Source organism: Microcaecilia unicolor, chromosome 7 (assembly GCF_901765095.1).
Source record: "Microcaecilia unicolor chromosome 7, aMicUni1.1, whole genome shotgun sequence".
NCBI lineage: Eukaryota > Metazoa > Chordata > Amphibia > Gymnophiona > Siphonopidae > Microcaecilia > Microcaecilia unicolor.
In genome coordinates this window covers 161,491,286-161,518,309 of record NC_044037.1, presented here as the reverse complement: position 1 = coordinate 161,518,309, position 27,024 = coordinate 161,491,286, and the positions used below count along the sequence as shown (strand labels likewise).

At 45.9% G+C, this 27,024-nt stretch overlaps 1 protein-coding gene across 4 annotated transcripts in view; it reads left to right on the top strand.

The window, feature by feature from the left end:
- Positions 1 to 16,737: 16,737 nt before the first annotated feature.
- ZDBF2 (zinc finger DBF-type containing 2) overlaps positions 16,738 to 27,024 on the top strand; it is a 79,258-nt gene continuing 68,971 nt past the window's right edge. For 2 of the 4 annotated variants that reach the window (XM_030209252.1, XM_030209249.1), the window contains exons 1-2: positions 16,738 to 16,875; positions 22,652 to 22,756. The gene's annotated coding sequence lies outside the window, so the exon portion shown is untranslated. The remainder of the gene's footprint in view (positions 16,876 to 22,651; positions 22,757 to 27,024) is intronic. The other 2 variants (XM_030209250.1, XM_030209248.1) reach the window with 1 other exon arrangement.

The window sequence follows — 27,024 nt, the reverse complement described above, 5'->3', positions numbered from 1 at the left end:
TATAAATGAACTTTCATTCCTATAGAAATAGAGTAAATACAGAATAAAACAGTGCAAAACTGAACAAGAGAGGAACCTGAACAGCGCAGCAGCCAACTACAGCATATGAAAACTGCATCTCTGATTATTGTTGGGAAGCTAGACTGATCTGGTAAGAACCAAAGGATAAGAAAACTGTCAAGCAAGATTTCATTTCTTTTCCTTGGCGTCCTCTCCAGATCAGTCCATAAAGTATGAGACATTAAAAAAGCAGTGATCAAGTTGGGAGAGATCCCTGTCTCACTCACAGAAACCCCAAAGGTAGCTTCTTCATGAGTTGTGACATCCAAGTGATAGTTTTTTTTTAACAGCTATGATGAGAAGACTATCTAGCTTATTTTCGAAAGGGAAGGATGCCCATCTTCCGACACAAATCGGGAGATGGGCGTCCTTCTCCCGAGGTCACCCAAATTGGCATAATCGAAAGCCGAATTTTTTGCGTCCTCAACTGCTTTCCGTCGCAGGAACGACCAAAGTTCATGGGGGCATGTCAGCAGTGTACCGAAGGCAGGACAGGGGCGTGGTTAACAGATGGGCATCCTCGGCCAATTATGGAAAAAAGACTTTACTTGGCCCCTTTTTTTCATGACCAAGCCTCGAAAAGGTGCCTGAAATGACCAGATGACCACTGGAGGGAATCGGGGGTGACCTCCCCTTACTCCCCCAGTGGTCACCACCCCCTACCACCCTAAAAAAAAAATTAATAAACATTTTTTTCCAGCCTCTGTGCCAGCCTCAAATGTAATACCCAGCTCCCTGACGGCAGTATGCAGGTCCTTGGAGCAGTGTTTAGTGGGTGCAGTGCAATTCTGGCAGGCAGACCCAGGTCCATCCCCTCCCCACCTGTTACACTTGTGGTGGTAAATGTGAGCCCTCCAAAACCCACCTGAAACCCACTGTACCCACATGTAGGTGCTCCCCTTCATCCCTAAGGGCTATGGTAGGGTGTACAGTTGTGGGGAGTGGGCTTTAGGGGGGGTTGGGGGGCTCAGCACCCAAGGTAAGGGAGCTATGCACCTGGGAGCAATTTGTGAAGTCCACTTCAGTGCCCCCTAGGGTGCCCGGTTGGTGTCCTGGCATGTGAGGAGGACCAGTGCACTACAAATGCTGGCTCCTCCCATGACCAAAGGGCTTGGATTTGGTCATTTTTGAGATGGTCGTCCTCAGTTTCCATTATCGCCGAAAACCGGGAACGACCATCTCTAAGGTTGACCATCTCAACATTTAGGTCGACCATCTCTAAGGTCGACCTAAATGTTGAGATTTGGTCGTCCCTGACTATTATCGAAATGAAAGATGGACGCCTATCTTGTTTTGATAATACGGGTTTCCCCACCCCTTCGACGGAACGTCCTTAGAGATGGACGCCCTTAGAGATGGTCATCCCCATTCGATTATGCCCCTCCACGTCACTACTTTGCAAATGCCCATTGAAGAGACTGCCCAAAGCTCTGCCAAAGATGCTGACATTCCCCTTATGGCGTATACCTTTAAGGAGACTGGTTGCCCGCTAGTAGATATGCTGAAGGAATCTTATCTCTTAACCAGTGAACTATCTAATCTAATCTAATATAGGCATTTCTATTCTGCTTTACCTTGGGAGGAACAAGGTGGATTACAAAGTAAAGCAAATGGAATAGATTCCATTTAATAAACAATTAAGCTCATTGAGTTGATCAACATTATTTATAACTGCAAAGTCCTACAAACATTGAGTAAACAAAAAGATTTTCAAAGCCTTTCTAAATGTAGTATAACAGGTAATATTTCTGATATCCTTAGGTCATAGGCGTAGTTTGACTATTTCATTTGGGGGGGCAAAGGAAGGGGCGGGGCATATTAGCATATTCATTTGCATATACAGTGGGGGAAATAAGTATTTGATCCCTTGCTGATTTTGTAAGTTTGCCCACTGACAAAGACATGAGCAGCCCATAATTGAAGGGTAGGTTATTGGTAACAGTGAGAGATAGCACATCACAAATTAAATCCGGAAAATCACATTGTGGAAAGTATATGAATTTATTTGCATTCTGCAGAGGGAAATAAGTATTTGATCCCCCACCAACCAGTAAGAGATCTGGCCCCTACAGACCAGGTAGATGCTCCAAATCAACTCGTTACCTGCATGACAGACAGCTGTCGGCAATGGTCACCTGTATGAAAGACACCTGTCCACAGACTCAGTGAATCAGTCAGACTCTAACCTCTACAAAATGGCCAAGAGCAAGGAGCTGTCTAAGGATGTCAGGGACAAGATCATACACCTGCACAAGGCTGGAATGGGCTACAAAACCATCAGTAAGACGCTGGGCGAGAAGGAGACAACTGTTGGTGCCATAGTAAGAAAATGGAAGAAGTACAAAATGACTGTCAATCGACAAAGATCTGGGGCTCCACGCAAAATCTCACCTCGTGGGGTATCCTTGATCATGAGGAAGGTTAGAAATCAGCCTACAACTACAAGGGGGGAACTTGTCAATGATCTCAAGGCAGCTGGGACCACTGTCACCACGAAAACCATTGGTAACACATTACGACATAACGGATTGCAATCCTGCAGTGCCCGCAAGGTCCCCCTGCTCCGGAAGGCACATGTGACGGCCCGTCTGAAGTTTGCCAGTGAACACCTGGATGATGCCGAGAGTGATTGGGAGAAGGTGCTGTGGTCAGATGAGACAAAAATTGAGCTCTTTGGCATGAACTCAACTCGCCGTGTTTGGAGGAAGAGAAATGCTGCCTATGACCCAAAGAACACCGTCCCCACTGTCAAGCATGGAGGTGGAAATGTTATGTTTTGGGGGTGTTTCTCTGCTAAGGGCACAGGACTACTTCACCGCATCAATGGGAGAATGGATGGGGCCATGTACCGTACAATTCTGAGTGACAACCTCCTTCCCTCCGCCAGGGCCTTAAAAATGGGTCGTGGCTGGGTCTTCCAGCACGACAATGACCCAAAACATACAGCCAAGGCAACAAAGGAGTGGCTCAGGAAGAAGCACATTAGGGTCATGGAGTGGCCTAGCCAGTCACCAGACCTTAATCCCATTGAAAACTTATGGAGGGAGCTGAAGCTGCGAGTTGCCAAGCGACAGCCCAGAACTCTTAATGATTTAGAGATGATCTGCAAAGAGGAGTGGACCAAAATTCCTCCTGACATGTGTGCAAACCTCATCATCAACTACAGAAGACATCTGACCGCTGTGCTTGCCAACAAGGGTTTTGCCACCAAGTATTAGGTCTTGTTTGCCAGAGGGATCAAATACTTATTTCCCTCTGCAGAATGCAAATAAATTCATATACTTTCCACAATGTGATTTTCCGGATTTAATTTGTGATGTGCTATCTCTCACTGTTACCAATAACCTACCCTTCAATTATGGGCTGCTCATGTCTTTGTCAGTGGGCAAACTTACAAAATCAGCAAGGGATCAAATACTTATTTCCCCCACTGTATGTATATGCAAATTATGCTAATATGGAGGAAGGAAGGGAGCAAGAGCTGGCTTTTTTGGGAATAACCAGTGTTCGTTTGACGATGGCTAGCCACTGAATCGGAGAGGCAGTGGGTTTGGCGGCAGGCAGTGGTGTGCTGGTAAATGTTAACAACAGACTCTCCCCCCCCCGGTCCCCCTCTGCGCCCCCCCCCCAAATTGCAGAGCTGGCTTTAGCCGGGAGAGAGCCTGGGGGGGGTGGGTATAAATAAGTAAATATAAACTTTTAATGTTGAGCACCTGATTCTCAAAGTGAACATATTCCAAACACTATAATGAAAATAAAATAATTTTTTTCTACCTTTGTTGTCTGGTGACTGTTTTTCTGATCATGCTGGTCCAGTATCTGATTCTGCTGCTATCTGTCCTCTTAACTCAGTTTCCAGTGCTTCCTTTCCATTTATTTCTTTCCTTTCCTCCTTTCTTCTTCATTTCTGGTCCTCAGCTTCTGCCTATTTTCTTCATCCATGTGCAGTTTTTCTCCTCTCTTCCTTTTCCCTCATCTCATCTCCTTCCTCACTCTTTCCTCCCCTCCATCCATGTCCAGCATTCTTTTCTCTCCCCTGCCCTCCATCCACCCATGTCCAGCGACCCTTCTCTCCCTTTGCCCTGCAAGCACCCATACCCAGCGACCCTCCTTTCTCCTTCCCCCATGCCCAGTGGCCCTCCTTTCCCCTGCCCTCCATCCACTCAGTCCAGCAGTGACTCTCCTCTCCCCTGCCCCCATGCCCAGTGGCCCTCCTTTCCCCTTCCCTCCATCCACTCAGTCCAGCAGTGACCCTCCTCTCCCCTGTCCCCATGCCCAGTGGCCCTCCTTTCCCCTGCCCTCCATCCACCCAGTCCAGCAGTGACCCTCCTCTCCCCTGTCCCCATGCCCCTCCTTTCCCCTGCCCTCCATCCACTCAGTCCAGCAGTGACCCTCCTCTCCCCCTGCCCCCATGCCCAGTGGCCCTCCTTTCCCCTTCCCACCATCCACTCAGTCCAGCAGTGACCCTCCTCTCCCCTGCCCCCATGCCCAGTGGCCCTCCTTTCCCCTTCCCTCCATCCACTCAGTCCAGCAGTGACCCTCCTCTCCCCATACCCAGTGGCCCTCCTTTCCCCTTCCCTCTATCCACCCAGTCCAGCAGTGGCCCTCCTCTCCCCTGCCCTCTCTTCACCCCCCCCTCTCCCTGTTCCTTCTCCCCCCCCCCCCCCCCGCAGCGAGCCAGTTCTCCTCCCTCCCTCCGGATCCATCCCTCACCAACTTGATCTTCGAATTCTTCGCCTGCCCGCTAGCGCTGACTCTCCCCTGCCGGTTCGCGCTTCAAAATGGCCGCCGAGACTAAGTCTCGCGAGGCCGGCTCTGGAAGTCTCGGCGGCCATTTTTAAAGCGCGAACCAGCAGGGGAGAGAGCGCTAGCGTGCCGGGCAGACAAAGGATTCGAAGATCAGGTCGGTGAGGGACGGATCCGGAGGGAGGGAGGAGAAGGAACGGGGAGAGGGCGGGGCGAAGGAAGAGCTGCCTGGTGCCGGCCCTGCGTTTGGGGGGGCATTGCCCCCCCTCGCCCCCCCCCAGTCTACGCCCATGCCTTAGGTAATTTGTTCTACAGCTCTGGTCCTTTACTAATTATCATTCTATTCCTGGTGATCATCTTACAACAGGTAAACATAGAAGGAACCTTCAGTCTTATCTCTAGAATAGGAACAAAGGGTCCTAGAAGTGGATGTCATGTCCCCTACCTCAACACAAGCGGCATCCTCAGGCTGCGCAGGGTCCCGTTGACCCGCACACTTGACTGGCACAGCTCTGAGCCATGTATGTGTAGTTTTTTCTCAGGGCTTGTTCAGAGAGACAGTGGTTGCAGGCTCCTTGATTGCTTTGCTTCCATGCACCTGTGTCTGCTCTCTCTCTGACTGGCTTCCAGGCTCCTTGATTTCTTTGCTCCCACGCACCTGTGTCTGCTCTCCCTCTGCCTGGCTTCTCTTGCTTCTCTCCTATTGGTCTTCCGGTTCCTCCTCCCCCTGCTCTTGTCCTAGGCTGTGCTCCTTCTCCCTGCTGGTTCCTGCTGATGTCAGACGCCAGCACTTTATCAGCTGAACTCTTCCTGGACTCCATGCTTCAGCTTCTACTTTGGTAGGTGTTACTTGCTCAGTAGTTTGCTTCTTCTCTACTTTGTCCCTCGTTGCTGACTTTGCCTGTACCTGGATTACTCTTTTGCTTGCTGCCTGCCTATTGACTTTAACTGTGCCTGGATTACTCTCTTGCCTGCTGCCTGCCTACTGACTTTGCCTGTACCTGGATTACTCTCTTGCCTGCTGCCTGCCTACTGACTTTGCCTGTACCTGGATTACTCTCTTGACCTGCTGCCTGCCTGGCTGATACGTTCACCACCAGCTCCGTCTCGTAAGTCCTGCAGGCCGCCCGCACCTAGGGGCTCAACCTCTGGGGAACAGCGGTCAGTGCAGGTGAAACCCGGGGTTGTCAAGCAGAACCTGGTCCGAGTACCGGGCTCAGCAGTGCTCTACTTGGTACAAGAACTCACAAGTCTGACAGTGTATTCCTCGTTCGCAAGATAATCATGAGCTAACCCATGTAAAATTTAAAAAAACCGATAAAAGCAACTTTAAATGAATTATACTCTGAATCAGCAACCAGTGTAATCTAATCAAAAAGGTGTAGCATGATTAGCATCTACCTCCTAAAATAAGCTTAGCAGCCACATTTTGCACATGCTGTGAGCACTGAATAGAGGAATTAAGTAATCCCAGCAAGACTAAATTACAATATTCTAACTGACTGGTAATTGTAGCCTGCAGAACTGTCCTTAGATGTGATGGTTCCAGAAAAGGCTTAACTCTATGAAGAAACTTCAGTTTAAAAAACAATATCAAATGATGACGGAACCCACAATGGAGGGAGCGACGCTGGATCTGGTGCTCACAAATGGGGAAAACGTGTCAGCCTTTCCTTCTTTATTCTTTCCATAGTTGTACAAAACGTACTTTCTTCCAGATACCTCATCATGGCCCTTCAAACATCAAGGAACTCAAGGACAAAACGCTGTACCATAATCTTCTCTTCAGAAGGATGGAAGAACCAAAGTCTGATTTAAGTGAAAGGGCAAAATCACCTTTGGAAGGAAGGAAACCATTTGAATGGAGACTCCCATTTCTGTAAATTATAAGAATGGATCTCTTCAGGAAGGTGCTTGTAATTCTGAAATTCAGTGAGCCAACGAACTTGCTACCAGAAACTGTTTTCAAGCTAAGATCCTTAATCGTAGCCTTTTTAAGGGTTGAAAGAGTGGCTTCTGCAAAGCTTTGAAGGCCAGATTCAAATTCCATTGTGGGCATATGGACTTCACAAGTGGTCAGAGCCAGTTAACCCCTTAGAGGAAATGAAATACATCAGGGTGAGAAGCCAAGGAGATGTTTCAAGACAGCCTCTAAAACAGGCTAAGGCCACAATCTGAACCCTTCTAGGGTTTATTATTTGTAGCATTTGTATCCCACATTTGGATGCATATGTGGATTTATATTTAAGTCCTTTGCAGCTGGGGTAGTGGAGATTCAAGAATGTGCGTGCTGATCTTTTTGTGTTCCTAGTTGGCAGGTCTGTGAGGTCTGACATATAGATCGGGGCTTCACAATGAATGATTTTGTGGACCAGGGTACAAACTTTGAACGCAATTCGTTCTTTTAGTGGGAGCCAGCGTAGATTTTCTCTTAGGGGTTTCGCGCTTTCGTATTTTGTTTTACCAAATATGAGTCTGCCTGCTGTATTTTGGACATACTCTTCATGTCCCCCTGCCTGTTGACATAGGCTATAGCCATCACATTGTTGGAGAAGATTCTGACAGACTTCCCCTGAACAGGTAGGGTGAAGTTCAGCAGTGCCTTGCAGACTGCTCTGAACTCAAGATGGTTGATTGACCATGCTGTCTCAACAACCACTTTCTCTAAGTCACATACCCCTTGCAATGGGCTCCCCAGCCTGCTACACTAGCATCTGTAGTGACACCCAGTTGGAGATGGACAATGGAACACCTTTCTGCAGGTTGCCAACATGTAGCCACCAGGACATGCTGAAGCAAGCCCATGATGTCCATGGATTGACCAATGTTGGATACTGGGCTTGATGGACATTCTGTATGTCTCAGTATGGCAATGTTTTTGCATTCCTGTACTTATGAAGGGGAGGATGGTTTAGAAATATGGAAAGTGAAGAGTCAGTCAATAAAAAAGGAAGAGAGGGACTTATCAGGGGTTTGATAAATAACAGCTACCTGCACAGGAAGTGGAGTGAACAGGCTGATGGAGTGGATTTCAAAGGAAGAAAAGGAGTGAGACTGAAGTAGAAAGGGTTGAAACTTACAAGAAGGGAAGAGTAGCAGCCCAACACCACTGTTGCAGCCAAGGGAGTAAGGTGTTGGGAGAAATGGTGACTTCCATGACAGAGAGCAAAAACTGAAGCACAGTCTTTGTAGAAAAACCAAGTCTCTGTTAGAGCAAGAAAATGCAGCATATGAGAGATAAAGAGGTCATGAATGTAGCCAATCTTGCTGTGACATTACACAGGGCTCATTAGAGAGGGAGGAAAGAGAGAAATAAGACTGGAGAGGTTGCAATTTAACATGCACAGGTGAGGTGAGTTATTTAACCATTTTTAGCCCACCTATGCCTAGGTAGAGTACAATAAAAAATACACACAGTTTTTTAAAACAACAAGGGCCCTGATTTAATAAGGTGCACTGGCGTTTTTAGCACGTGCTAAAAATTAGCATGCGCTAACGCTACAGACACCTATAGTGTGACCTAGTAAACAGGGCCCTTAAAAATAAACATTAAAAGCACACTGAAACACCCCCTATACCAATCAATCAATAATGCTACTCTGCCTAAGTGGATATCTAAGCATAAACTCATTAATGGAAAACTTGGGGGGGAAATAAGTCTTAAGCTGTTTCTTATAATGAGAAAAATCAAATGCCACAGCTGATCAGCAAATAGTTCCACAAAAAGGGACCGATAGCAGAGAAGTCAGTGTTCCTTCTAACTATATAATTTATTTTGGAAAAGAGGAGGGCCTGGATTGGAATTGATATCCACAGTGGAGAGGAGAAGGATAAAGATTATGGAGTTTAGGGGATGCATGCCAGCAGTGAAAAAGACAAGGTATGTTTAGTCAGAATGAAGGTGGTTGAATGAAAGGAACAAAACATTGAAGCTTGAGATCTGAGGAGAAGGTAGAAGACAAAATGGTTGAGATGATGAAAGTGTGATCTTGAGGAATGTAGTGATTTGAGATGGGAAATAACATTGGGGAAAGCTAACACCAGGAAAAGAAAGTGTAGAGGAGCTATAGGAAATCGAAGGAGAAAACAAAATGCAAACCCTGGCAGACAGCCAGAAAGAGCATAGGGTAAGAGTGGAGGCCCAAGTAGTATATGGGGTGGACCCAGTGGTGTGCTGGTAAATTTTTAACAACAGGCTCTCTCCATGGTCCACCTTGGCGTCCCCCCCCATCCACCTCGGCGCCCCCCCCCCCCCATCCACCTCTGCGCCCCACCCGTCCACCACTGCGCCCCCCACCCAACTCTGCACCCCCCCCCAAAAAAAATTGCAGAGCTGGCTATACCCCGGGGGGGGGGGGGGGGGGGGGGGGCGGCCAACACATTACTCTCTCCAGGAAAAAAAAATTAAATTATCCCAGGTTCCAACCTAATTCATGTTTAATATGGGATAAAATGCCATAAATAAGTAAATAAATATAAACTTTTAACGTTCAGCACCTGATTCTCAAAGTGGACATATTCCAAACACTATAATGAAAATAAAATTATTTTTTTTCTACCTTTGTTGTCTGGTGACTTTGTTTCTCTGATCATGCTGGTCCAGTATCTGATCCTGCTGCTCTCTATCTGTTCCCTTGACTCCATTTCCAGGGCTTCCTTTCCATTTATTTCTTTTCTTTCCTCCTTTCTTCTTCATTTCTGGTCCTCTGCAGACTTGACTGTACAGTGGATCCAACTTCTGCCTATTTTCTCCATCCATGTGCAGTTTCTCTCCTCACTTCCTTTTCCCTCATCTAATCTCCTTCCTCTATCTTCCCTCCATGTCCAGCATTTCTTCTCTCTCCCTTCCCTCCCCTCCATCCATGTCCTGAAACTCTCCTCTCTCCCATGCCCCCCTCTACCCACCCATGCCCAGCAGGTCTCTCCCCTCCCCCCCTCTACGCACCCACGCCCAGCAAGTCTCTCCCCTGCCGCCCTCTACCCACCCATGCTCAGCAAGTCTCTCCCCTGCCCCCCTCTACCCACCCATGCCCAGCAGGTCTCTCCCCTGCCCCCCTCTACCCACCCATGCCCAGCAAGCCTCTCCCCTGCCCCCCTCTACCCACCCATGCCCAGCAGGTCTCTCCCCTGTCCCCCTCTACCCACCCATGCCCAGCAGGTCTCTCCCTGCCCCCCTCTACGCACCCATGCTCAGCAAGTCTCTCCCCTGCCCCCTCTACCCACCCATGCCCAGCAGGTCTCTCCCCTGCCCCCCTCTACCCACCCATGCTCAGCAAGTCTCTCCCCTGCCCCCCTCTACCCACACATGCCCAGCAGGTCTCTCCCCTGCCCCCCTCTATGCACCCATGCCCAGCAAGTCTCTCCCCTGCCCCTCTCTACCCACCCATGCTCAGCAAGTCTCTCCCCTGCCCCCCTCTACGCACCCATTGCCAGCAAGTCTCTCCCCTGCCCCCCTCTACCCATCCATGCCCAGTAGGTCTCTCCCCTGCCCCCCTCTACGCACCCATGCCCAGCAAGTCCCTCCCCTGCCCCCTCTACCCACCCATGCCCAGCAAGTCTCTCCCCTGCCCCCCCTCTACCCACCCATGCCCAGCAGGTCTCTCCCTTGCCCCCCTCTACCCATCCAGCGATTCTCCTCCCTCCCCTGCCGCTCCAAAGCATGTCCAAAATGTCCTTCGCTCCCACCCTCCCCTCCCGCTCCCCTCCGTCTTTTAAAATTACCTCCGTCGAAGCGCGCCATTTAAAGCCCTGCTGCATGCTGGCCGTCTCCAGGCTTCCCCTGCTTGATTTGGATGATGTTCGTGCCTTAGTCCCGCCTTTGCGAAAAAAGGAAATGATGTCAGAATGAAGGCGGGACTAAGGCACGAACATCATCCGAATCAAGCAGGGGAAGCCTGGAGACGGCCAGCACAGAGCAGGGCTTTAAATGGCGCACGCTTCGACGGAGGTAATTAAAAAACGACGGAGGGGAGCAGGAGGGGAGGGTGGGAGTGAAGGACATCTTTGGACATGCTTCGGAGCGGCAGGGGAGGTAAGCATGGCCTGTGATGGCACCCTCCTGCCATGCTTACCTCCCGCAATGGAGCCGACTCGCCCCCAACAACAACCGGCTCGCAAGAGCTGTCAAAATTTAACAAGCGGCTCTTGTGAGCCGGTGCGAGCCGGCTCCAGCACACCACTGGGTGGACCTATAAGTCACCACTGAGGATGTAATGTAATGTAATATGATGCTTGTATCCCACTAACTCCCACAGAACAGTGGTTCAAAGTGGATAACAAAAGATAAGCAATAAAAAAACAAAGAGAAAAAAAGAACAAGTCCTAAAGTAATCAAGCCAAACATTTTTAAAATAAGTTGTCAAATTCATCCAAAAAAAGTAGTGTGAAGGAGAAGCTCGACTACGAAAAGGTAAAGAATGCCAAAAGTGTACTGCCTGAAAACCAAAAGAATTTTCCAATATTTTCTTATATCTGACTCCTGAAAAAGACGGAAAGAACAAAAGAAAAGAGATCCTGTTGTTACCAGAAATAATTTAAATGTTCTTAGTATCCATTAAAAATGTTACAAAATTGTCACAGTCCTAATATGATATTTAAGAACAAAGAGCAGGGGAATATTTTAAGAGCGCTCGCTAAAATTTCTCCACCACTTACTCACAAGGTAAGAACGATTCAAGAATAAAAGGAATTAAGTGTACTTATTGGATTGCATTAACCTGCATTACCAGGTCTAAAGGACAAGAACACTATATATTTAGATTCAAAAGGTTTATTATTTTACAATATGATTAATAACCCTTTATTATTCCAATTTATAGAAGAATCGGCTTCAGACACTCAGTGAGCGTATTATAAAAGTATTTAGCTCACTGACTCTTACCGGTGGCTTTCCATATTCATTTAATAAGCCTACCTCGAGTATCCTCATAAGCCTTAGACTTCTATTTTTTCTTTTTATATTTTTTCGTGTCACTTGCTGCAAGTTAGAAAGTATAGGAAGATCTCAAATTTGAAACGGTACTGCTCCTTATGAAGCTGGTGGCGAAACGGGAGCTCGCTGTAGGGCGTACCGAAGTCCTATATGGAGAGCAGCAGATAAGTGTACCTTTTAAGTAGAATATGAAAAAGTGACACGAAAAAATATAAAAAGAAAAAAATAGAAGTCTAAGGCTTATGAGGATACTCGAGGTAGGCTTATTAATGAATATGGAAGCCACCGGTAAGAGTCAGTGAGCTAAATACTTTTATAATACGCTCACTGAGTGTCTGAAGCCGATTCTTCTATAAATTGGAATAATAAAGGGTTATTGTCTTGCTATTTATAGTAGACTTGAGAAAAGAAGATTAGCAAGTTCCATTAGTTTATTTAATTGTGACAATATGATTAATGCAATCATATAAATAAGGTTTCAAATGAGAGATAGCTTTTAAAAAGGATCTTAGTACAGAGAATTTGTGCATAAAATAGAACAAAGTAACAGGTAGGTTAACTTACAGTCCTTGTTACAAGCATGCTGTGGTCCAGCTGATTGATGAGCATATGGTCAGGAGCAAGGCATCAGCAGACCCCAAAGAGAGCAGCAGGTCCCAAGAGAGAGAGAGAGAGAGCTGGGCAGGGTTGCCAGCTGGGAAAAATTTTCCCAGCCCAAAACCAGCCGTAAACCCGCCCAAAAACCGCCCGCAGCCAACCCCCGCCTCCTGCATCACCGAACCCGCCCCCCCGCATCACTAACCCCGCCTCCCGCGTCACCGAACCCCGCCCTGTGTCACTACCCCCGCCTCCCGCGTCACTAACCCCGCCTCCCGTGTCACTAGCCCCGCCCCTGACGTCACCCCTGATGTCAACCCCGCCCCTGAAAGGCTTCTATTGGACCAAATTGGACCAATAGAAGCCCCGGCAGCGGGAAAACCGGCCAATCGGCGGCCGCGAAAACCACCCAATCCCGCACCGCGGCCGCTCGAAAACCCGCCCAAATCCCCGCAACCCACGCGATTCGAAAATTCCCCGCAGCCGTTCCCAAAAAGCCGCCCAATTCTGCGGCTTAACTGCAACCCTGCCGACAGTGGAGCTGGGCTGTTTCCAGGCTTTTTATAATGTCCTCTGAGTCCTGGGTATTGTAGTTTGCAGGGAATCTTGGGTATCGTAGTTTGCAAGGAAGCATGGTTACATGTTTCCTGGATATCTGCTGGCAAATGGCTTTTCTATAGCTTGAGGGTTTCAGTCTGCTGTAATAGGTGGAGTTTCTTTTGTCATTTGAGTCATAGGAGTCTCTCTGTCTGCTTCAGTTTTTGTTCTCTAGAGATGTCTTGGTGACCCTCCCAGCCAGCTTTTGTCTCTGTTAAGTGTTTGTAATTGACTAGCCCTGCTATCAAAAGTCCCCAAGAAAAAGGAAGGGGGAGAGAGGGGCTTGAAATGAAACTATTTTCTCAGCTGTAGTTTAAAACTGTATTTTTAAAGCTGTATGTTTGTATTGCTATATATGATCCAGCAAAATATCATGCTACATATTGCAATAATAAACTGATACCATTACACTGTGATTAGAAGGAAACTAACATAGACCAAGAAGGTATTCTGGGGAAGTCCCATCAACATTTTGAATACTGTACATGCTAATTTAAAGAGAAGTATACAAATGGGCCACATGGAGGGGCATTTTCCATAGAACATCTAAATCAGAATGTGGCCGTTTTTCAAAAATGTCCAAATTCTGAACAGGAAAGAAGGTCATTTTCAAAAAAGACAGATGTCTATCTTTTGTGTTTGAAAATACTATGAACGTTTTGTGATTTGGACTTTTTTTTGGTCCATTTTCGAACAAAAAATGTCCAAATGCAAAACATCCAAACCAGAGGAAGAGTGGCTTAATGGTTGGTGCAGCGGGCTTTGATCCTGGCAACATGGGTTCAATTCCCACTGCTGCTCCTTGTGACTTTGGGCAAGTCAAATGCACAAGGGGCATTTTTGGAAATGACATCTAAGTCTGAATTTGGACGTTTTTTGTAAAACATCCAAAATCAGAACAGGAAAGGTCATTTTCTACAAAATAACTTTTCTTTTTGAAAATGCTGTTTGGAAAAACATTTCTGATTTAGACATTTTATTGTTTGGTCCATTTTCAAACAAAAAATGTCCAAATGTAAAATGTACAAAATACACAAGAAAATCCACAATAGAGTGAAACCATTCACGTGTTCTAAGTGTGGGTAAAAGCTTTGGTTGTAATGTAAATCTCAAAGTGCATCAGAAAGTCCACAAGGGAGAGAAACAATTTGCATGTATAAAGTCTGGTAAAAGCTTTGGTCAGAAGGTAAACCTCACAATGCACCAGAGAATTCACATAGGAGTGAAACCATTTACGTGTCCTGCGTATGGTAAAAGCTTTGGTTGGAAAGAAAGGCTCACATGGCATCAGGGATGAAACCATTTACATGCACTGAGGAGGCAAAAGCTTCAGTTGTATTGGAACAGGTAATTATGGAATATACACTCTTGCTATGAAGTATGGAAAAATAGCACTCTGATATTTAGATATATATAATGAGACCTCCTTTTTATCTATAGATCTGAATTCAAAGCCCAAATCTACTGATAAACAATAGACACAAGGCTCAGATGTTATAAAAAAAATAGAAAGCTTGGCATCAGGTAGAATAGTGGAAAAGTGACATCCCAGGAAAGCAATAGGGCATCCTTAGGGGCACTGCAGTGGACTTTATAAAATGCCCCCAGGTACACATCTCACCATTGCTCCCTTACTTTGTCTGCTGAGCTCCCCAAAACCCACCCAAAACCCAATACCACCAAGTGCACACCACTACCATAGCCCTTACAGGTGAAGGGGACACCAATATGTGGATACAATGGGTTTCTGGTGGGGTTTGGAGACTCACAGTTTCCTCCACAAGTGTAACAGGTAAGGGGAGGTAGAAGCCTGGGTCCACCTGTCTGCAGTGCACTGCACCACTACTAGACTACTCCAGGGACCTGCATGCTATTCTAATGGACCTGGGTATAACTTCAGAGTCTGGCAAGTAATATTTTTAATCACATTTTGAGGGTGGGAGGAGTTAATGACCACCAGGGGAGTAAGAGCATCTTTTGTGTGGACTGGAGTAGCCTAGTGGTTAGTGCAGTGAACCTTGCTACTGGGGTAGTGGGTTCAATTCCATCTGCAGCTATTTGTTATAAAAACAGGTCTAGCTCAAACCATCTAAGTTTTAGTCCTGGACGTTTTTGTTTTGTTCCATTATGGCTGAAAGACGTCTAAGTCTTAGGAACGTCAAACTCCCACCTTCAACACGCCCCTGGCACGCCCCCTTGAGATTTAGACGTTCTTCTGATGGACTTCAGAGAAAAACATCTAAAAAGAGGTTTTGAAAATACTGATTTGGACATTTTTGTGAGATAAATGTCCAAATGCAGACTTATGTCACTTTTGGACTTTTCTCTTTTGAAAATGAGCCCCAAGTCTCCCCAGCACCTACCAGGTGGTTGGAAGGAGCACAGGGAAGCATGAGCAGAGGACCGAATGATTCAGGGTGGACCTAGTCATCCTGGAGGACACTGGGAGGAATGCACAGATGCATAGGCGCCTACTCTGTGGTGCTGTGGGTGCTCGAGCACCCCCAATATTTCACCCACCGGAAAATCATTCCCTCCCTCCCTCCTCCCTTCGAGTTCCAGGTCCCCTCCCTCTGAATTTTAAAAGTCATCTATCTTACCTCGTCGGAGTTACGGCGGCAGCAGCGGTAAAAAGCGTGCAGGCTCGGCGCTTAGTTCAGTTTTCCTTTCTCTCTCTCTCAGTTCTGGTCCCGTTCTCATTTCCTCTTTCCGCAAGGGCGGGACTAGAGCTGAGAGAGAAGGGAAAACTGAACTAAATGCCGAGCCTGCACGCTTTTTACCGCTGCTGCCGCCGTAACCCCGACAAAGTAAGATAGATGACTTTTAAAATTCGGAGGGAGGGGGCCTGGAACTTGAAGGGAGGGAGGGACGACGACCCTGGACCTTGGAGGGAGGGAGGGAGGGAGGGGGGACCCTGGAACTGGGAGGGAGGGAGGGAAGGGGGACCCTGGAACTCGGAGGGAGGGGGACCCTAGAACTCAGAGGGAGGGAGGGGGCTCTGGAACTCAGAGGGAGGGGGGAGGGAAAGGAGAGAGAGAGGGGAGGGAGGGGGCCTGGAACTGGGAGGGACTGAAACTGGGAGGGAGGGAGGGGGGCCTGGAACTTGGAGCGAGGTGGAGGGGGGACAGGGGAGGGGGAGGGGGAGGAGGAGGGAGGGGTGGGGGAGAGGGAGGGGGACGAGGGGAGGGAGAGGGAGGAATGCACCACCTGTAAAAAAAAATGTCAGCACCCCCAATCATTTTGAAAAGTTGGCTCGTATGCACACACAGATGGTTTACAAAACCTCCCCCAGCAGTCTTACTAATCCACTGGGCTACAGATTTAGCCTTAAGCCAAGAGATATTAATGGTCCAACGTAACATCACAGTTACTGTTTGCAGAGGATTTGACTATTTAGCAGAACAACTAAAGTTAGTGAAAAGCTTTTTAAATTACATTATGGTGCCTGTTGGCCTGCTTAAATTTAAAAATATCTCCATAACTGAAGATTATAACGTTAACTTGAGCAGAAAGGTATATATAATATAAAAATGCTTCCAGCAATAAAGAACAACTCGGATGCAGCAGCTCATAGGTTTACTTGCTTTGTTTTGAGTGTACGGGGATGACGGCTGAGCGGGGAAGGGGAAACTTAGATAAACGTAATTGGTTTCAACGTTTTAACGTCACTTGGTCTCCTGTCTATTAAATCTCCTTGTTTGAGTGTACCCAGAACGACGGATGCGCGGAGAAGTGGAAACACAGAATAACGTCAACTTATTGACGTCATGCCGAGGATCAAACCTCCTTGGACCCGCCTCCTTTTGACGCAAGTTTCTGTTTGGACGGGTCAGCTCAGCTCCTAGAGGCTAAGCACTAGCACAGGCCCGGCAAAGGTCCTGGTGCATGCAGCTTTCATGCATAGCTGCTGTTGCAGGGCTGAAGACTTACTACTGAGTGAAAAGGTAAACTGGAGGGGAGGGGAAGGGAGATCCAGCCGCCTGCGGTCCGTGAGAGAGATGTGCGGGACGACGCTCAGCAGCGAGAGATGCAGGAGGGAGGCAGATTAATCATTTTTAAATCACGATTGATAACACTTTTTAATTGTGGCATTAACCGCGCTTAACGTGCAGCCCTAGATATTACAGGAGACTGAAAATAACACTGAAAACTGCTTTAATAGCACAGAATGAGGTACATGTGTAGAGACCTCCAAGGTTCTGCACAGTGTGGATATCAGAGACCTGTAGTGGCTTTACTAAAAAGAAACTGGACTGTCTTTGACTTGTGAATACCTCACAGCATCCAGCACAAGGGGATGAGTGCTCTCCTTAGGAATGAAGTAATGGTGGGAGGAGACCCCTTTTGGAAAGAGACTATTACTGGTACAAAACCACAGCCCAGTATGATTTATTTGGCTCCTGCTTATCTTTCCCCCTAAACCAACCTCTCCTCTTCCCCATTCTCTATTTCTGTGGATAACACTCTCATCCTTCCTGTCTCATCAGCTCACAACCTTGGGGTCGTCTTCAACTCCTCCCTCTCCTTCTCTGCACATATTCAGCAGACTGCTAAAACCTGTCATTCCTTTCTCTATAACTAGCCGTTAAGCCCGTTAAAACGGGCGAGATTTCCAGCTACCCTCCTTGCCGCCGCTCCCTTCCCCCTCCATGCCGGGCCCCCTGCACAGACCTGACAGCGCCTCTCACCTCCATGTGAAAGCGCTGTAGGCAGTAGATCGCTCTGCTGCTGCCTGCAGCGCTTCCACACGGAGGTGAGAGGCGCTGTCAGGTCAGTGCAGGGGGCCCGATACGGAGGAGGGCGAGAGCGGCGGCGGGGATGGGGGGGGTGGAGGTTGGTGCGCACGATGTTCGTTTCCAGGCGGCAGCGTCCGACAGACAGTGACTCCGACTCCGTTTTCCTCTCTGTTCCGCCCTCTGACGTCATCACGTCTTGATGCTGAGGGCGGGACAGAGAGGGAAGTCTCTACTGTGCATTTGCAGGTGAGTCGGTCACTTGCCATTTATATGTTTGATATCACCAAAATTCGCCCTTTGCGATCTGATCATGCTACCAGAACCCTCATCCACACTCTTATCACCTCTCGCTTAGACTATTGCAACTTGCTTCTCACAGGTCTCCCACTTAGCCATCTCTCTCCTCTTCAAATTCTGCTGCACGACTAATATTCCGCCAGTGTCATTATGCTCACCTCTCCTCAAGTCACTTCACTGGCTTCCTATCCATTTCCACATACAGTTCAAACTCCTCTTATTGACTTATAAGTGCATTCACTCTGCAGCTCCTCAGTACCTCTCCACTCTCATCTCTCCCTACATTCCTCCCCAGGAACTACGTTCACTGGGTAAATCTCTCTTATCTGCACCCTTCTCCTCCACCGCTAACTCCAGACTCCGTTCTTTTTATCTTGCTGCACCATATGCCTGGAATAGACTTCCTGAGCCGGTACATCAAGCTCCATCTCTGGCTGTCTTCAAATCTAAGCTAAAAGCCCACCTTTTTGACACTGATTTTAACTCCTAATCCTTATTCACTTGTTCAGAACCCTTATTTTATCATCCTCACTTTAATATTCCCTTATCTCTTGTTTGTCCTGTTTGTCCTAATTAGATAGTAAGCTCTGTCAAACAGGGACTGTCTCTTCATTTTCAAGTGTACAGCGCTGCGTACGTCTAGTAGCGCTATAGAAATGATAAGAAGTAGTAGTAGATACCTGGCTGTTGTATCTAGTTCTGGAGGGGCTCAAGGATTTTGGCTAGCCCAGCCATAGTTTCAAGAGGAGTAAAGTGGTGAGCAGTGACAGTTACTGTGGCTTCTGCACTTGCTTAGAGGTGTAAGCTGGAATGGGGAACCAGTTCACTACTACTTCTAAAGAAAAGGAGAAATAAGTGGAGTAGTTGTTGGAGAAACAAAAGATCCTGGTTCTGAGAAGCAGGCCATGACAAATAGAACATCCTTGAAATCTCCAAAAAAAAAAGGAAAAATACAGTGGTCCCATCTGAGGTATATTGGCTATGAAAGTGTGCAGGAGTAAAAGAAAAAGAGTCTCATCAGAGTGAAAAGTCCTGGGACAAATTTTCTAGCTGCCTGTAGTTTTGCTAAGTCAGCTTCCAGTTCCCATACTTTCATGCATTTCTGGAATTTTAGATTGGCTCTTTAAAGATCTTATAAAGTTTATTTATTTATGACATTTGTATCCTACATTATCCTGAACAAGCTCAGGTTCAGTGCGGATGTAGAAAAAAATAATCCTTTATGCACACAAGGTACTCTATAAGGAGTAGGGTGTGCCTAGACTATACACCCAAGGGCCAAAGCAGGAATGAGTCTTACTGATTTAGCAGAGAGAGCTACTCTCATACGCCTCCAGATATACTTCACAGCCTCAATAGATTCAAACAGAAGTGTTGCTGTACAAAGATAAACACGCACAGTTGTTTATTGGACAAATATTCTGATGAACAGGAAGAATGAACAAGAGTTCTGTATAGAAACTAACAGATTGTACATAATTTGGCAGGTCAGTGGGCCAGCCAAAGAAGAATGTTTAAATTATACTGGCTCATCTGCCATGCAGGTAGAAAGAGGTAGTGTCAACCTTTGTGTTAGTCCATGTGATCAGAAGGAGATTGATAATGTGTTGGCTGCTGTTGACATTTGCCCGAGGCAGGCAAAAGCAGGGTCAGCATCAGTGTTGGCCCACAAGCTAGGAGAAGGGCATTGGAAGAGAGGCATGTGACTTCAATGTCAAGTGCAGGCCAGAGACAGGTACATAAGCAGCAACATACTGGGACAGACCAAAGGTCCATCAAGCCCAGTATCCATTTTCCAACAGAGTCCAATCCAGGTCACAAGGGAAATGGGACTTGATATACCGCCTTTCTGAGGTTTTTGCAACTACATTCAAAGCAATTTACATATATTCAGGTACTTATTTTGTACCAGGGGCAATGGAGGGTTAAGTGACTTGCCCAGAGTCACAAGGAGCTGTAGTGGGAATCGAACTCAGTTTCCCAGGATCAAAGTCCACTGCACTGCTACTCCTCCACTCCTTGTGATCCCAAAAAAGTCAAATAGATATTTCATGCTGCTTGTCCCAGAAATAAGCAGTGGATTTTCCCAATTCACCTTAATAATGGTTTATGGACTTTTTTTTTTTAACAATGCTAAATTAATTGCTTTTACTACATTCTCTGGCATCCAATTCCAGAGCTTAATTACGTGTTTAGTGAAGAACTATTTTCTCCAATTTGTTTTCTTTGTTTTTTTTTTTTATAAATCTTGTTTATTGATATGCATAACAGGATACAAAGGAAAGGACTTCACAACATCAGTCAGAAAAAAAACAGTATCCATACAGACATAATAAACTGCTAATATAGGCGTTGACTTTTATCCCAAGAATCCTTCTATCCCTCTCCCATCCCCCCCCCCCCCCAACTAATTCCTTTTATTTTTCGGTCAAGAATTCAGAATTGTACTACGTGCAGTTGGAGTAAGTCCCAAAAAGGAGACCAGGATTTACAGAATAGATCTCCTTTTTTTGAAGCTAAGTCAGAGATTCCTGTCTGCTCTAGGGAGCTGAGATGGCTCATAGATGAGTGCCACTGAGATATTGTGGGGCCATTGTGATCCAACCACAGCTGAAGGATTACTTTTTTTGCCATTAGCATAGATCTTTTTAGAAAAGCCTTCGAGCCTTGAGGTGCAGGACCTGAAATGTGGAAAATGTCAAATAGTTGGCTGGGTGTTGGATTCCATTTGATGTTCCAGAGCTTCGATACGTGATTAGATAGGTCTTTCCAAAAAGTCATTGTCTAAGAACAAGACCAGAACATATGTCCCAGATGAGCTTCTCCACCGGAACACCTAGAGCATGAGCCATTGTCTCTTAATGTGGCTCGAAAGGCTCTATGAGGCGATATATGTAGTCGTAGCACAAATTTGTAATGTAGCTCCCACAAGTTAGCATTTTCTGTCAAATGATAAACTGATAATAATCATGATTCTACTTGCTCTGATTGGAGCTTCAAACCCAGTTCAGAGTTCCATTGCTGAGTTACTTTGGAGAAGTCATATTTTGTAGTCGAATCTCTTAAATAAGAGTGAAAGTATTTCAGTGGGGTACGTTGCTGAGCATCAAGCTCTACAACCTCATTCAAACACTCCAAAACCTTTAGTGACAATGCTAGAGGAGATAAAGAATGTACATAGTGACGAAGTTGAAAATAGGCAAACATATCTGCATCATCTAAACCAAATTCCTCGCAAGAGTCGTAAAAGACTTTATGGCTCCCCGCTCTGTAACCACACGAAATAGATAATGTATCCCCCTGGAGTACCACCTGCGAAAAGTCAAAGAAGAACCACCCACTGGGAAGGCCAGATTACCCTGAATAGGGAGTAGAGGGGACATCTCAGGATTTATGGAGTAAAACTTACATATCCATCACCAAGCTTGACGCAGCGGGCGAAAAATAGTTGCAAATTGTCCCAAAGGGAGGGGCCCTCCCCACTGGGTCATGGAGCCAGTAGGCAAAATGTAATGACTTGAGAAAGGAGATCTCTGTCTGAGTGCAAGAAAAAAATTGTGTAGAGCAAAACCAATTAGAAAGATGGCGAGTGCAACTGGCTATTGAAAAGAGTCGGAGATTCAATAATCCCAATCCCCCCTTGGTACGTGGTAGCATGGCTCTAGAGAGAGGTATTCGAGCCCACTTTCCTTGCCATAGAAATTTAGTCAATCTCCTGTTCAGCCACCTTTCAGCTTTATAAGATAACATAAGGGGTATTGTTTGAAAGGTATAGATTCATTTAGGAAAAAGAACCATGTTGTACAATGCTACTCGCCCCAGCAAGGATAGAGGTAAACATTGCCATCCCTGTAAAATCTCTGTCCGGGTCTTTAGTGCTTCCAGATTTATAGTAGAGAGTTGTGTTAAATCTGAGGGGATATAAACACCCAAATATTTCACCGCTTTGTGTTCCCACTGGAGCGGAAAAGGGCCCTCCCACATCTCTTTCACTTCTGGCTGAACTGGGAGGGCTTCTGATTTTGGTAGTTCAGAGAGAACCCTGAGAAAAAGCTGAATTCATTAAGAACAGATAACAGCTGGGGTAAAGCTTGTTGTGGTTGAGAAAATGTGAGAAACAAATCATCTGCAAAGGCCAGAACTTTTATTGTTTGTCCTGGTAGAGAGACCCCAAATATATCCAGCCCCACATAGGATAAGACCTGAAATAGATAGTCCCAGTGAACCTTATTGAAGGCCTTTTCTGCATCTAGGCTAACAAGGAGTAGTTGTTCTTTGGTAAAGTGACAGTGGGCAATGGAGAGGAGCACCTTCTGAACATTCAAAACAGCATGTCGTCCCCTAACAAACCCTACTTGGTGGTTTTCCTATTAACGTAGGATGTGAAGAGCCAAACGATCGGCCAGAACACTTGCCAAAATTTTTAGATCTACATTTAATAATGAAATCGGTCGTTAAGATTCTACTTTGTCTTGTGGTTACCTGGTTTTGGAATAAGGGTGATCAGGGCCTCATTCTCCCCCGGAAAGATGAAACCCCGCTCCACCACTGAGTCATAATAAGCTATAAGGGGTCCACAAATTTGAAGTTCTAGCATTTTATAGTATTCATGTGAGAAGCCATCAGGACCCGGTGCGGACCCCATTGGAAGAGATTTAATTACTTTTTGAATTTCTTTGGCTCTTAGAGGTTGGGATAGCTGAGTTCGGACTGCCTGAGGAAGACATGACAAGCCCGTATCCTCCAAATAGTCCTGAACTGAGGGTCCAGGAGCCCGTTCTGCTGAGAACAGGTTTGTGAAATAAGAGTGGAATGCAGATATTATTCTTCTTGGTTGAAACACAGAGCCCCTGTTTAGTAGTAATTGTGGGAATAAAGTGGCGTGGTGACCATGTGCAAACCACTCGGGCTAATAACTTTCCGGTTTTATTGCCAAATCTTTGAAAATTGTGTCTTCGTGCCAATAAACGCAGTTTAGTTTTTTCATGGATAAATGAGTTTAATGCAACTAGGCTGCTGACATATTCTCACGAGTTATGTGGATGGAGTCAGGAGATATGCTTTTTTTGCTGCTCGATAGTCTTTTTCTAGCTTTACAATTCCCGCCGACAAGCATTTGGCTCTTGTGCTCATATAAGCTATCACTTTTCCCTTATCATAGCTTTAGAAGCTTCCCAAAAGAGAATAGGAGAAGAACACGAGTCCACATTCATTTCCTCATAAGTTCCCATTGGGATTTCAGGTGCTCTAAAAATTTGCTATCCTGACTCAAATAAGATGGGAATCTCCAGGTATGAGACAAGTGGCCCCTCCCATCTACATCTAGATCTACCCTTATTGGTGAATGATCAGAAACTGCTAAGGGTCCTATATTAGCTCAATGAACCCAAAAGAACCATGCCTGAGATAGTAAAATATAATCTATGCGGGACCATAAGCGGGTGAAATTTCGCTTTGGACCACCTGGGCCTGTTGTCTGAAGTACGAGTAGGCCCCAAAACAATGTACTCGATCCAGATGAATGACACCTTTATCCCCCACCAACGCAAATTTTTCCAGCAACCAAGACTGTAATGCGGTAGATATGGAGGATTCTTGAAGTGATTTCACAGTGGGCTGTGTTCTCCAAGTCCTCAATTTTCGCCTGTTGGGCGCGGGTTATTGTCTCCAAGCGTTCTATATCTGCGTTGTGAGACTGAAGTGTATCTTCCACCTCAGAAACCCGACACTCCAGCTTGCCGGTCCGTCGTGTTAGATCCGAGGCAGGTCTGGCAATCCCTGCAATTTGTTCCGAAAGTTGCATGAACCTAGAATCCAGCGCTTTAACGACAGCTTCGGTTAGTTCTGGTATGAATTCTGTGCGAGGGGCATCGATGGGGGAGACGGTGCCATCTTGTCCTCTAGTGGGCGGTTCCGATCCTGGCCTCTCCGCGATGATTTCGACGACATAAAGAGCGTTGTTCTATTTATAAATCTGTCCATATGCTCCCAGATTAATAAGTATAATGGATATTTCAAAAAATGCCATGTGTTTTGTAAGAGGAGTCGAAGGAAGAGGGTCCCTGAGCAGCCGGTTTATTGTAAGTCCACCGCCGATCACAGCATCACGTGACCCCTCTTCTCCAATTTGCTTTAAATATACTATTTACTAACTTCATTGTGTGCCCCCTAGACCTTGTACTTTTGGAAGAATAAACAAATGATTCACATTTACCTATTCCACTCCACTCACGATTTTATAGGCATCTATCATATTTCCCTGCAGCCATCTTTTATCCAAGCTGAAGAGCCCTAACCTCTTTAGCCTTTCCTCATAGGGAAGTCATTCCACTTCCTTTACCATTTTGGACATCCTTCTCTGTACCTTTCCAATTCTGTTATATCTTTTTTGAGATGCGTAACCAGAATTGCACACAATATTCGAGATGCGGGTGCACTACGGAGAGATGCAATTGCATTGTAATGTTTTTTTTTTGTTTTATCTTTAATTTCTGACATTCTATTTGCTTTCTTAGCTACCTCTGCACATTGAACAGAGGATTTCAATATATCATCAGTGATGACACCTAGAACCTTTTCCTGGGTGGTAACTCCTAATGTAGAAACCTTGCATCATGTAGCTATGAGTTGCTTTTCCGTACGTGCATCACTTTGTGCTTGCACATATTAAATCTCATCTGCCATTTCTCAGTGGTCTATGTTGGCCCACAAACCCTGAAAGAGGCAGACTGCATCAGTATTGTTTGCATATGGTGTGCACTTACCCCAAAATTCTATAAGTTTGTGCTTGAAACTCCTAATTTGCATGTGCAATTAATCAACTAACGAGCCAATTAATGCTGATAATTGAGCCCATCAGTTATCGGTGCTAATTGACATTGATTTAAATTTACGCATGCATATTTATACACTGCTCCAAAAAGAGGGCACAGCATTGGGAGGGTCATGGGCAGATCATGAGAGTTCCCATAATTTATGCACACTGTTACAGAATAAAGGGGATCCATACCTAATTTAGGTGCGAGAATTTACACCAGGGTTCAGCTTGTGTAAATACTCATGCCTAAAGTAATCACGGATCCCAGCGCAAGCGCTATTCTATAAACGGTGCCTAACTTGAGCGCCATTTATAGAGTAGCACTAAGCACCATTTTGTTTTGGCCCCAATCAGCACCATTTATAGAATTTGCTCCTTATGCCAACTGCATAAACCATTATTAATATCAACCAGTATCTAATATCTGACTTTATATTGGCATTTTTCTGAGACTATAGTGTTGTGAGGTCAGTGCAAAAGCCATATGATAAAGCTGCTGACTGTATAGTTTTTAACTCGAGCTTTCCACAAAAAATAACCCATAGGATTCAGTATTCAATGAGCCTGCGAATTACTGCCACATTAAAACTGTGGAAGTAATCTGCAGCTCATTGCAAAATGTCCTTCTTCCTACCACTGTGTGAGTAGTGATCGGTTCACACACTAACAAGAAGGGGGACTGTTGCAAAACGTCTAGCCACCTGCCTGGGGTTACCCCGAGGCCACTTAGAGGGTCTATCCCCAGCACAGCTCAGGACCGCTTGGACCTGCTGCTTGTGCTCTACACTAGCACCCACCTCTCACTGACTGGTGACAACCGCCTCTGGTCGAGTCTCCCACTGTCAAGTGATTTCTAGGTTACTGGGGCCACACTCCCAGTGCTCCCACAGTTCCCATAAAGCACTCAGACCCAACACACAAACCACCAGGATTCTTTCAGTCCAGACATAGAGGCAATAAACTAAATATTGCTTATTGTCTTTTAAAAATCAACAGTGAACAAAATAGTGCAATCAGCAAACAATAACAGGTAACTGAAATATGGATCAATTATAACACTAACTAAACATTTGCATGCTGTCTAACAGTACCTGGGAAGATCAGAACATATATTATCCGAGCCTCAGCAAAGTGTCTCTCTTTTCTCCCGGGCTAAGACTGAAGGCAAAATCAGTACACTCTAAAGGAAATGAGCTCCTGGTCCAATCAGAGCCCAGTCAACAAGAATTTAACAGTATACTGCTGCTTGTGTAAAAGAAAAAGAACATTCAGTTCACTGTAACAGCTCACTGTACAGCTTTACAGCAAAGAAATACCACCTGCTGGCCAAATAGGAGAAATACACCTCAGATCATAATCAAGGCAGGAAATATCCAATTCCACAAGCTTAAAACACACTGTTTCTTCACAGAGACATTTTAAAAAAGTCATCAACAGCCCTCATCAGCCCCAACATCCCTGGTAGTATAGCAGTCCCCATCTCTTCCCCTCAACCCAACCCCTCTGTCCTTGACCTAAGGTATCCCTGGTGTCTAGTGGTAACCCCCCATCCCCCATCTGACCTGACTCCCTCCCTTCTGAATTAAAAAAATTCTCTGATGTCTACTGGTACCCCCCCCACCCCAAACTGGAGAAAAATTCTCTGGTGTCTATATTTTTTATGTACATAGCTTCGACTTATGTTGCAAAAAAAATAATTAAGCAGATTTTAATAAACATAATGGCAGCCCCCCCCCCCTCCCCCTAACCTGACTCCTCTTCCCCCAATAAAAAAATTCTCTGGTGTCTAGTAGGAGCCCTCTAACCCACATACTGTCTGCCTCTCCCCCATGGTGTCATCTTGGCAAATGGCACCTGACCCTGCCAAGATACACCAAGCAGGATCAAACTAGCAAATACGTACATTTTCTCCTATTTGATCTCCGCACAGACTACCAAATAAGGGAAACGACTGGCAGACTGACCCCACTCAGGGCATCCTGGCAAGATCAGGCACCATCATTCACCTGCTAATGCTCATTAATTGCCCACAGTAGTTTTCTGCCTCAGTCCCACAGTGGTCTTTCATCTTCTTTGAAATTAAGCTCTACTTATTAGGAAGATATTTGTGTTCAGTATTTTGTCTTGTTTACTATGTAAACAGAAGATGGTATGGGAAGAAATACAAATCTAAATTTATTTTGCTATGTGGTGCTTTTCTGATTGCTTTGTTGCATGTTAAATAAAATCAATTAAAAATAAGC